The sequence below is a fragment of the Apteryx rowi genome, unplaced genomic scaffold (assembly GCF_003343035.1).
Source record: "Apteryx rowi isolate R43461 unplaced genomic scaffold, aptRow1 scaffold_58, whole genome shotgun sequence".
In the NCBI taxonomy this organism is placed as follows: Eukaryota; Metazoa; Chordata; class Aves; order Apterygiformes; family Apterygidae; genus Apteryx; species Apteryx rowi.
In genome coordinates, this window is record NW_020450849.1 from 2,549,113 (window position 1) to 2,561,973 (window position 12,861).

The 12,861-nt window shown below is 34.4% G+C and overlaps 1 long non-coding RNA gene across 6 annotated transcripts in view; it reads right to left on the reverse strand.

Moving 5' to 3' along the window:
* Window positions 1-6,106: 6,106 nt before the first annotated feature.
* The window catches only part of LOC112974015, a 37,913-nt gene continuing 31,158 nt past the window's right edge, over window positions 6,107-12,861 (reverse strand). For all 6 annotated transcript variants that reach the window (XR_003256136.1, XR_003256134.1, XR_003256135.1 and 3 more), the window contains 2 exons: window positions 9,393-9,454; window positions 6,107-6,823 (listed from right to left, as the gene is read on the reverse strand). This is a non-coding gene — a long non-coding RNA (uncharacterized LOC112974015). The remainder of the gene's footprint in view (window positions 6,824-9,392; window positions 9,455-12,861) is intronic.

Consider the following 12,861-nt stretch of genomic DNA (forward strand, 5'->3'; position numbering starts at 1 on the left):
GTGTACAAGTATCTGAAGGGAGGGTGTCGAGAGGATGGGACCAGACTCTTTTCAGTGGTGCCCAGCGACAGGACACGAGGCAATGGGCACAAACTGAAACACAGGCAGTTCCATCTGAACATGAGGAAAAACTTCCTCACTGTGAGGGTGACAGAGCACTGGAACAGGTTGCCCAGAGAAGTTGTGGAGTCTCCTTCTCTGGAGATATTCAAAAGCTGTCTGGATAGGGTCCTGTGCAATGTGCTCTAGGTGACCCTGCTTGAGCAAGGGGGTTGGACTAGATAATCTTCAGAGGTCCCTTCCAACCTCAACCGTTCTGTGATTCTGTGAAGTTATATAGAACAAATGAAACCCCTTCAATCTATGTTTATATTAATTATTTAAATAACTGTGTCACTGATCTTGTTCAATACATAATTTCTTAATATCATTTTTGTTCCACCCAATAGCCTGTGCATGGTCTTTGCACTTTTGTTTTTTTCTTTTCTTCTCACTTCTACTCATTTGATCTTCCCCTCCATTTCTTTACTCTGAACTGTGACATTTTCTTCCCCTCTCTCTTTCCCTATCTTTCCTACATATCTTTGTGTGTTAGCTACCTCTCCTCTTCCCAAACCAGACTTTGAGCTAGCATCAAGTACAAATAGAAGATTACATTCAATTTAAGTACAGGTTCAAATCCTCACTTGAAAATGATGTAGATGTAGCCATATACAGTGAACTAAACAACATACTATTATGCTAGACAGGATTTATAGGAATGATTTTGAGTGAAGAATCATAACTTAAAAAGAAGAAAACATCACAATCCACTATAGCAAGGGCAGCTACTGGCTCTGAACCATGGACACAATTATAGAGGTCAGACTGACTAAACACAAAGCAAAGGAGGCAATTCGGAAAAAAAAAAAAAAGCTGAAATAGTATTTAAGTAAAGATAATAGAAAAAAAAATCTGTCAGATTAAATGTAAACATATAATTAGTCAAGTCAAAAAATAAAAAGAAAGAGAGAGAGAGAAAGAGAGAGAGAGATCTTAACTAGTTGAAGGAATCAAATCAAACACTAAATCTTTTTTCCAAAACATCAGGAGGAAAAAAACTCCATCAGGGAGTTTGTAAGACCAGCTGACACTCCTAATGCACCAGCATGCAGAGTCATTGCAGAGAAGCTACATGAGTCCTCTGCATTGGTATTCACTGCAGAAGAAATGGAGAAGATTACCATATGGGGAGCATTTTGGGGTAGAAGGGGATGCAACAGTGGATCTGTCTGAAATTGAGGTGTGAAAGAGGTTATAGTACAAATAGGCAGAATGGACACTAACAAATCACCMGGACTAGATGGTATTCACCCAATTATTCTAGCAGAACTCAGGAATGAACWATTTGAATTATTAATGGTAGTATGTAACCTCTTGCATAAAATTCCTTTGGTATATGAGGAATGCAAGATATCAAAAGCAATTACTACACTTGAATCTGGGAATCTGTGCAACTGTAGACCTGTAAGCCAGATGTCATACTGGACATATTAGCAGGAGCTATAATAAAGATTAGAATTAGTGGACTTCTGGATATATTTGAACCACTTGAGTCTTTTCTCTCCTTTACAAGGACCTCTTTTTTCCTTTTGAAGAGGAACCCTGAATTAAACAGAATCATTACTGCAGGTCTTAATTATGTTATAGCAATGAGTGCATTTTCATCCATGTCTATACATTCTGGTCCCACTCTTTTTCATCTTAAAAGAATTTCTAATCTTATGAGATATAAAGGTGGGGTAACAAGGTACAGAATAGCTTCCAGACAGCCAGAGATTAACTCAACTAGGACTCTTCCACCTGGAAAAGACAACTGAGAAGAGATATGACAAGGACCTATAAAATCAAGAGTAGTATGAATAAAGAGACCATATTTTCCTTATTCTTGTAAGACAAGAATCAGAAAGCTTCAAAGGGAAACATCAAAATGACAGATTCAAAACAATGAAATGCAAATTCATGTGCCACAATGATAAAAGCATGGCAAAAATACCAATGAATATAGCTTTAAAAACTAACAAAACATAGTAATACTACCTACAGCTAAGATAAAAATTGTTGGGAGCTTGGAGAATATTATGCCAAAAGGCATCTCTTTATGCTTTGTGTATTATAGTATTTCTAGCCTTTCACTACCAGCCACTATTTGAGACAAGGAACTACCTGGATGGATTTTGGATGTGATCCAGTGGGACGATTTGAACRCTCTTAAGTCAACAGAGCAAATGCATGTGACCTTTCAACCCAAGCCCCAAAGTTTTAAATGTTTTAAATATACAAGCCAACATACCCTTAAAATATAAAGCTGTTAGAATGCTACTTTCATTACGATTTCAAGATTTTTCCCAAACCAGTCACCTAACTTGATTCCCAAGTTGAGAAAGTATGCAATGCTTTTAATTCTCACTTCATATATCAATGCTGGAGATTTTATCTCTCAGAATTCTACTCATATTGCTATAGTTCAAGCAGCAGGAATCTCTGGACATCTGGTCTAAGGTATTGAAAGGAACRTGGATAAATTGGAAATAATGTGAGTTTACGCAAGTTCTTTGACCAAAAACTATCTCCATTTAGTAAACTGTGCAAGAGTACTATTCTACATAAAATAATATTATTAAGAAACCAAGGTGTCCACCTAAATGAGAAAAGCATTAAGAACTGAATAGTTTTCCTCACACAGAAYAATAAGCGTAACTGACAAAATCAGAGCCAGAAACTTTCAGTATATTTAGACTCATAGAATAACTTAGGTTGGGAGGGACATCTTGAGGCCATCTCACCCTGCCCTCTGCTTAAAACAGGGCAAACTACAGAGTCAGAAGAGGTTACTGTATTTGTCAGCCATTCCATTAGAAAGCAGAAATCTTACTCTCAGACTGTAATATGAAAAATCCTAGTGTGAACAACAGGAGAGAGTTAACAGGTTTATTATTACTATTATCATCATTATTATTATTATTAAGAGAGATTYTCAACAGGTCTTATTGATAGAATAAGATGATTGAACTGAAGGAAAGAAAGAACAAAAGGTATGAACCAGTAAAGGATACTGAATAGCACCCAAAGCCTTTTAGTTTTTGGCAAAGAAAGTGTGTCAGGGAATTGTATGTAGATCTACATACAATCCACTGATCTATAGCACTCTTGCCCCTTTTATTGATACTTATGAAAATCCACTGCAGAACTGGCATGTTTCTTGCTTTAACTGTTACATGGTCCCTGGACAGTTAAATTGTAAACTAGAAGTGCCCAGAAGGTTGGAGTATAAGGGTCAATGTACTTACATTAATATATTTGACGTTGGTCTTAGGGGCAAGGGTAACTGGGATACAAGCCATGTGTTCCAAGATAAAAGCATCAGACTGCGCTTTGTCAGAATGTTCTTTAGAGGCCACAGTTAGAGGCAGCATCCAAATATTACCTCAAAGTACATACAGCATAAATATTAAATCTGMTAATAATAACCTGGTGACCATCAGCAACAGAGTTCCATCAAGTCTTTAACAAACTTTTACCAAATCCTCATTATCTTGTTTCAGTAACATTTTTATTTCAAGTATAGGAGATAACTTACTAGTGAATTGAATTTCCATTAAGAGACTGAAATTACAAATGTTTAGAGACTGATATTACAAAGAATTTCAAATGCTAACATTCTTTCTTTAAAAGATAGTTAAAAAAAAAATCCACAATTTTTATGCATCTTACCTTGATATTGCTTGTCTTCAGAAAAACAGCTTTTCTTCAAAGAGTTGGCAAAATAGAAGGTTAAGGTCATTAAGATCACATACTGTTTCAGCAGATTGCTTAGAAGTTTCAAATTCTTGGGAAACTTTACTCCACTGATTATGAGGCAAACCAAGTAAGCATCCCAACTTTTAAGGAATACCTCTTAGTCTGATACTTGCTTTCAACAAAGGAGAGTAGGTCTATGACTCATAATGGATGGCCAAAAACAATGTTTTTTGATTCTACTGACCTTTCAGCACTCTGTGGACAAGAAGTATAAATCTAATGTTTAAGTCACAGGCTGTTAGACTAGGCATTAGAAAACTGCTTTTTATAGGAAATAAAAGAAAATGAAAAAGAGCAAATTAGTAATAGTAATATAATATGGAATCGAAGTTCTATATTATACATGCAGTAGTTGTAATTTTAATAAGTTCTATTAAGTTTAAATATTTGCAATAACAAAACATTTTTTTAAACTCTTTTACAGGTCAAACTGTTTTTATTGGAATTCAAATAATTACAAAATTGCAAGTTATACAATAGGTGGTAAAAAAATGTTTCTTCTATTCTGAAGCCTAYGTTTGGTCTAGACAAAAGCTTTAGTTTGGACAATTACTTTCTCACTTTATCTCTTCCTTGTTCTCCATAGTATAGTCAGAACTGTAAAACAATCATGTTCTATCATAAAGAAGGTATGTTTCAGAAGCAGGAGACAGACTTTCTCTAACAGTTGGTACAATATAGCTTGAAAAGCACTCTGAGACTTTGTGCAGGAGGTGGAGTCAAAGAGTAAAATGCACTTCAGAAGTTAAAGATATCCTCCTTAATTACATATAGACAATGAGTTCAGATGACTCTTAAAAACAAAACAAATTAAAAAAATATATAGTTTCCAAGGCAGAACTTAATATGCGTCCCTGTTCCCATCTCCAAATTCTGGCTTATTACACCTTGAAATTGTCTCTAGCTTTTAAAACATGCTTTATTATATCAGAGGAAAATTTAATTGCTGTTCCTCAAAGAAAAACAGCAGATGATCGTATCATTATTCATTATTATTTTTCAGATTAGTGTAAAAAACAGCAAGATTTAACACGAGTAAAACTTAATACAAGCAGAAGACTGGTATATAATTATATAAATGTTCAGATTTAAAAAGGAAGAGAGTCAACTTTTGATTCAATAAAATAAATTTACAAACACAAAACTTATAGAATGGACCATAAAATTTTCCTTAAGCCTCACAACAGAAAACCAGAATTTATACCACATTAAAAATTAGTATTTCTAAAACTGCTATACATTCAATTAAATTGCATCCATTTCCATTTTTATCTTCTCAGAGCAGTAATCTAGACTATTTCTATTGAATACTTTCAAAAATAAAACCTCATTTGCTCAATTTTGTTCAAATTGTAGTTGTTCAAACTGTTGTCTATTCAAAACAAAAACATATGGTTGGGTGTTTTCCCTTTGTTTTATCCCCTCTGTTTTCCAGCCTAAAGAAAGCTCATAAGGATTGCAAGAATTACAGTTCACATTTATTTTTGTAACTTCTGACAAAATATCTTGATTCATTTGTAGATACTAAGGATGGAAGTGAGCACATTGATATTCTAGTCTGACCCCCTGCAAACTTGGACAGTATAATTTCATCCAGGTAACATGTTGAAAGCCATTTCAACTAAAATGAAAAAAATGTATTTTACTTTTAAGAAATATAAGAAGTATGAATAAGGAATACATCAAAAGGAAATTTGTTTTGAATCATACCAGGATGTCATGGCATGCAATGCTTTTATGTTGGCCATTTTCTCTGAACAGCTCCATTAGTAAGACAATAGTTCACTTAATCCACCCTGAGCTTCAGATTATAACTCTCATCCAACTTCCACAGCCAGATGATCTGAAGAACCAGCTGCTTTGTCTATGCCRTTTGAAGGATACTGAAAGACTTAAAACTCTAGTATGCCAAATATCTTCTCTACTAGTATCAATACTGCACTGCAATACAGAATTACAGTAATATAAATGTATGTGGGAAAAACTTAATTCCTTATCTTGGACCTTCAAGTTATTCTTTATATGCACATCACATACATAATTTCTGAATTTCAGAAAGTCTTCCTCAGAAGTTTCTGTATCATATGTATACACAGGAATAAAAGACGCAGCAATCTCAGCCATCATCTAGTTCCTTCTTCACCCACTATTCAGATGGCAAAATGCTAAACTCTGGCAAAAGAGGGCAGGCTGTAGAAACCCTCTGTACAGGACAACCGAAAAATCTAACTCACTGAACCCTATTGCTTTTTTTTTTTTTTTAAAAAAAGTATGTGTACATGTAGACTTTTCTCAACTAATTAGCAAGAACATTGGTCCTTCAAGGAGCAGGAAACTGGAAATCACATCAATGATAATCATAGAATCATTCTACTCGTGTGTTTTGTCCCTATATAGACAAGTGCTCATATGRTAGGTAAAAATAAGTACTGTAAAACATAAAGCTGCCCTGCAAATATCCAAAATTAGGAACATACAAAGGTGTGCTATGGAAGCAGTTCAACCCCTTTTTCTCTGTCAGCTGTCATATGAATTTGGACATTTAATTTACTAATATCATAGCTTAGACAAATACAGTCTGCAATCTAATCTGATACTCTCTAGGACAAAACTGGGTTCATCTTAGATCTGCTGCCAAAAAAACAGCCTAGCTAATTCTTGAGGATCTTCAAATAGACTTTTTATGTAAATGKGATATAAAGAGTTCTATAAGGTATGAAGTTTTGCTTCTCTTGGAAAGAAATAAGGCTTTGGAAAAAAATATACAGATGTATACTGATCAGAATGAAAACCTAAGGACATTTTGGCATAAAGAGAGGCTGCAAATTCTTTGTTAGTGTGTTCAAATGGAATATAGTTAGTGCAAAGTTTTTATTTACCATAAGTAATGAAACAATACCTACAGGGATGATGCAGTTATTTTAATTAAGGTTCTAGCAAGGAACAAAGAACAAAGTTTTAAGTTTCAGGAGGCAGGATTTTCCTGAAAAGAAAATAAAAATAAGTCAGCTCTTCAAAAAACTCTTTAGAAAGAGGAATAAATAACATGAAGAAAACAAAACACCTTGATTTGGTGAACAGTAAGTCAAGAATACCACTTTTGTCTTAAAAGTAATAATAATGTCTTCCACAATAATGGAAGATGACAAAATAGTAACAAAATACTGCCTCAGTTCACAAATTTTCATGATGTCCTCAGAAGAAAAACATTTCTCTTCTGTTTACATTTTCATATCAGAAAGCTTCCTATTCTGCAGTAGGATGTTCTGAACTCAAAATATGTGAAAATCAGATGATAGTTTTAAACACATTTGGATGAACTGGAGGCTTTCATACTTAAATATATACTAAGTCTATGATCTCTCTCAAGAGATAATAAACTATCAAAATAATTCAATCAGTGATGCACCAGCCCTAAACAGCTTTCTGCAAACTATAAACAATTTGACCTCACACACATTTGTTTATATACAAATGGCTATTACTTTGCTCATCATGATACGGACTGATCTTCCAGATAGAAACAGTGGAAGTCTTGAATGGCATCTCTGTTGTTCTTCATTCTAGGACATTTAAACAGTGTCTGGAATCCATTAGTGATCAGCAGGCTTTCAACACTGTCTCCCACAATATTTTTGTATGCAAGTTAAGATGTTATGGTCTGGAGATATGGACAAATAGATGGCTAAAAAACTGTTTGRATAGTCAGCTTCAGAGGGTAGTAGTAAATGGGTCAAACTCTACCTGGAAGCCAGTAACAAGTGGACTACCACAGGGGTCTATATTGGGACCTCTCCTCTTTAATATCTCAATCAATGACTCGGAGGAGGTGACAGAGGGCACTCTTAGCAAGTTTGCAGTAATCCCAAATCGGACGGGCAAGTCAATACACATGGGGGCAGGGCTGCTAAACAGAGGGGCCTGGACAGGCTGGAGGAATGGATCAACATGCACTTTATGATGTTCAGCAAGGACATTGCCAAGTCCTGCACCTGCACTGATGCAGGCTGGGGACTGACTGCCTGGGGAGCAGCTCTGCTGGAAAGGACATGGGGCTCTTGGTAAACAGCGAACTGAGTGTGAGCCAGCAGTGTGCCCTGGCAGCAAAGAAGTCCAACARCATCCTGGCTGTATTAAGAGSAGCACAGCCAGTAGATTGAGAGAAGTGTTTATCCCCCTTTGCTCAGCACTCATTAGATGGCTTCTAGAACACTGGTCCCCCCAGTAAAAGACATTGATAAACTGGAGTGAGTTCAGTGGAATGCCATCAAGATGGTCAGGGAGCTGGAGCACATGTCCTGTGATTGATGATGGACATTGAAGTTGAAACAAGAGCAGTTTTGACTGGATATATAGAAAAACTTTTTCACTATGAGGCCAGTCAAGCATTGGAACAGGCTGCCCAGAGAGGTTATGAAGTTTCCATCCTTGGAAGTTTTCAAGACCAGACTGGATAAAGTATGACTCATAGGTGACCCTGCTCTGTGCAGGAAGATGGCCTCTTGAAGTCCCTTCTAACCTCAACTATTCTATGATTCTGTGTTAATCCTTTAGTTTGAAATTGATCTACATGGGCATCTCTAGATCTTCTAAAGATATAAGTCATGACAGGCATCAGCAGAACATTTCTATATAAATATTATTTCTATTCACTCACTTACATGGGAAGAAATCTTTTCTTTGGAATATTTACTAAAAAAATACTGTACACTATGGTTTTGGATTGCGTATGGACTTGAACAATGCTTGAAATGCTCTTATGTATAATCCGTCAAATAACATCACAAACATGCAAGCCATCATAGGTCCCAGGAGACTAGTTAGACTTTTGTAAGCATTCAGCTGTATACCTTAGACATTTTGATTGAGACTCTGCAAAGATGCAAAAAGAAAAGTGTTCTGAGTCTTTCAAACACACGACGTTGAAGAATATCTGTCGATGTTGGAGGGTCACCTTTGATGCCAATATTTCACCATCCTTCTGTATATTAGTAGTTCACCAAACTCAGAACAGAAGTACTTATTCACTAAGTCTGCCTTTTTGTAAAGGAGAGACATACTTCTCTAGAAGATTGTTTTTGCCATGTGATTTTTGATGACAGAAGGATAACTGCATCTTTGAAAATACTCCAGCGTAATGAGCTTAACAAAAAGATTTCTCTTATTTTTTAGGGGCTTTTTTTGTTTTTCAGAACATCATTTCAATACATGATGATTTCATTTTACAAGAGCAAACTGTAGCTTCTGGAAAAGGAGCAAAAAACTATTTATACTTTTCCAGGTATGCCTGATTCTTTTGATTCTTTTCTTTTGATTTTCCAGCTATGCCTGGTCTTCAGTCATACCTCAGTCCGCTAGTTGGAAGCCATACTAAACAGGCATTCTGGGAAATGTAAATCCTGACAGTATATATATATATATTTTTTTAATTTATGTATTTATATATATAAAAATAAAAGGTCTAAATTATCTTTATTAACCTTATCCTGTACTTCAATCTTCTATCTTCATAGCAATTACTAGAATTAATTTATCTTAATAATTCAAAGTACCTGTTAGTGCCTTGACATATTCTTCTGTCTCCACAAGTTAGAAAAAAAAGTTTGATCAGAACCTGTCAAAACAGTATTTAAAAAAATAGTACAGCAAGATATGTTTTACCAAATGACACCTACTATAAATTAACTCTGCATCTGTGTGATAWAAATGAATTTGTGGACCTAGGGTGACATGAAGGTAGATGAAATTATGTGTCTTTACACCAGAGATATAATTACAGGGAACACAAACTTGTGGAGAGGCAATGCAAAATTCTCAAGAACAAAAAGAAGACCAGAGAAAATAAAAATGATTCTATTTCTTTTCTTGATAAACTGAAGTTCAAATACATAAAGGAATCTAGCAGAAAGAAAGTTTAGTAAGAGGAACAGTGGAACCACAGAGTCCTCAAAACATATTTAATCTGACATGATAGATCACTTACACCCAGACAATCTTCTTGTTCTCATTAACCCACTCACTCAGTTCYCTCGGAAAAAAGTAGTCAGTCACTCTGCAGCAACCCCAGACCACTACCAYATGCATATACGTGCACAAATTCATACAAGTTTTCTTTATCTTTCGTCTTTCTTTATCTTTCAGATGTGAAATTGGGACATTTCCCTTTAATTTAACCTTCTTCACCAGTTAAGGTAGTTTTCTTGGGTTCTCAGAACCACTTCAATCAAAAAACACTGAGAAAAGCTAGCATAAAGTTAGCGTTCGAGTAATACCAGTTAAAAGTTTTTTTTTCCCCCCTCCCTGGAAAAAACTAAAAACTTCTAATCTGAAATCTAAGGATATTACTAAAAGCAACAGATTTTATATTTACTTGATTTTACTTACTCAAAAAGTTTATTTAGATCACATTTCTTTTTGGAAGTAAGTGAGAGCTTTTCAAACAAAGTAAATTTTTTTTTAACATTAATAGTACTCTATTTGAATTCAGATTTCTTAGCTTACCACAGAGAATTTAGACATGAGGACAGAAAAATCAACCAGTACAAATATGGGAAAGCAAAATATATCCTAGGCATCTAAATCCAGTTTCTTCCCATTGCTGGCAACATGGCATGTAAAATTTCCAATCCCTAGATCTACATTATTTTATTAAGATTTTTCTATTCTTGTATCACTTCTGAAACGTCAACTGTCCTGTCTTTCAGACCACAGCCAAAGCAAGGTAAAAATATTCAGCGTTACCCAAGACATTATCCCTGCCCCGGCAAACTCATGTATCTATTCACAGTTAATGAATATGCAATGAAAGAGACATTTGGTCCATATAATTTGCAATATATACTTCAAATCCTTTTTTCTTTTTATCTCAATTCCTAATAGATGAGTTTAAGCACTTTGGAAACTCTCATTTATAATAATAACAATCCTTTCCTCTGAAAGCAATAAAAGACTTTTGATTCTTCTTCCACATATGAAACATTATTTCAATAATTTCTTGCTATCTTAAAAGAAGCCATGAAAAAATATATTTCTTTCTTTAGTTTTATCACGACAAAACTAAAAATTTTTAATATTGGAATCCTAAACAAAGACTAAGGGTCAATTCCATTTTTCACTTGGGTGTCTTTTCAGGACAAACTGATCCTCCTACCAATGATTATTATACAAATCAGCAAAGATTCTAGTTAAAAGATTAATCCAGTCTAGACCAATTATATGGCTCCATCCTCTTGAGGCGTCTTGTTTCTCCTAAGGCATCCAAGCCTTGTCCTTTATTAGAGAGTTCTTCCCCTCAAAATTCATGCAAAGCAATACACTAACTGGCATTATAACCTGCAATTAGATAACGGAGAGAAGCACCAGCACAACACATTTAATCCACCTTGCATGCAAACTGCCCTCACAAAAAAGACATAGGAATTCTTCTAGACTCAACTTTTAAATGTCTTTTCTGTTTAAGATATGATATGAAATTGCATTTTTGTTTATTTACTTTTAGGCTGAAACTACACTAAAGCCCTAGATGTGAGAGACAGAAAAAGCAGAGCTCTATTTTTGCAATAATTAAAACGTGCATCCTATATGAAAAATGTTTGATAGGCTTTATGCATTTTTCAAAAAAAAAAAACAAAAAAACCCAAACCCTGTTTAATTTAATATCTAATTTAATATCTGTTGCTGACAAAGGTACCCCATCAGTCACATCTATATTTTTCAGCAACATCTGATGTCTATTAATGCTGGATATCAATATTCACCCTCACATTTGTAAATTCAAACAACTTTTAGTGTTGGAAGCAGACTTTAAGCGTGCCATTAAAGCTCAAATATTAATGTTTTGCTATGATGGAAGGGTAGTGTTAAAATAATCAGCCTTATTTTTAATTAATTCAACTGTTTTTTTTTCTTAATTTGATTGGKTTTTTTTTAAGATCCTAACTGATGCTCCAGTGCCTATTTCAGTTTAAGATTTTGACCCATCTACAAACTACAGATTACATTAATTACAAAGAATCAAGGTATCTGTAATAAAAGCTGTAATGGATGCAGTGAAAAAGAAAAGTTTTCTAAGATTCATTAAAATATTGCAGTGAGGTTACATTTTAATATATTTATTTAGGAAAAACAACAACAACAAAAGAAGACTGAAGATCATTATGTTTAGCCTTTACCTGGACTGACACTCAAGAAGCCTAACATGTTTCTCCATCTTAAGAAGGAATTTACTTTTTTTTTCTGGCTTCTTATTTAGATATGTTTGTTTGTTCATATTATTTTTACTCTTTCCCAAGAAAGAAGACTCTTTCAAATCCTTGCTTTTCCCTTATGTTTCCTCCTCTCTTTCAAGCAAAAAGCCTGTCACCACAGTGAAAACATACCATACACAGTGTGAAAAATTAAAAATGATTTGGCTCTCTCTCTCTCTCTCTCTCTAACTTATTTGAGAAAGATTTAAGAATCTGGCATTAATACTGGTACACAGAAAAATTGCCCTAAACAGTTATCCTGTTTCTGACAGTGATCAGTATCATACATTTCAGTGCAAAATGGAAAAGAGCATGAAGTAAACATCTGGGGAAAAAAACATGACTGTTAGAAAAGATTTTCTTAACTAAAAAATGGAGAATCCTGGAGCATGTCACTGCTGAAAAAAGGAACTTCAAAGGACAGGCATAGCATCACAAGATACAATTCTTATATTCCTATAGTTTATTTTTGTCCTTGAAAGTGAAAATATTAATAAAATCACATTTTTAACAAAGCRTATTTTTCTGTAAAATGATTTTTAAATAACAGAAATCATTTTTAAATTGGAGCTTCCCAATAAATTATGAAAATTCTGCACACTTACGATAGACACTGCCCAAGGAATTCAAAGTACTTTAAAATATCTGAGGTAGGAATCGTAATGTAAAGTTTAAAACTCAGAATTTAGTTCTGAAATATTTACCCTGATAATTTTAGCGAAATTATTTAAATAACTCCTCAATATGTGTTTAATTTAAATTCATTTAATYGTCT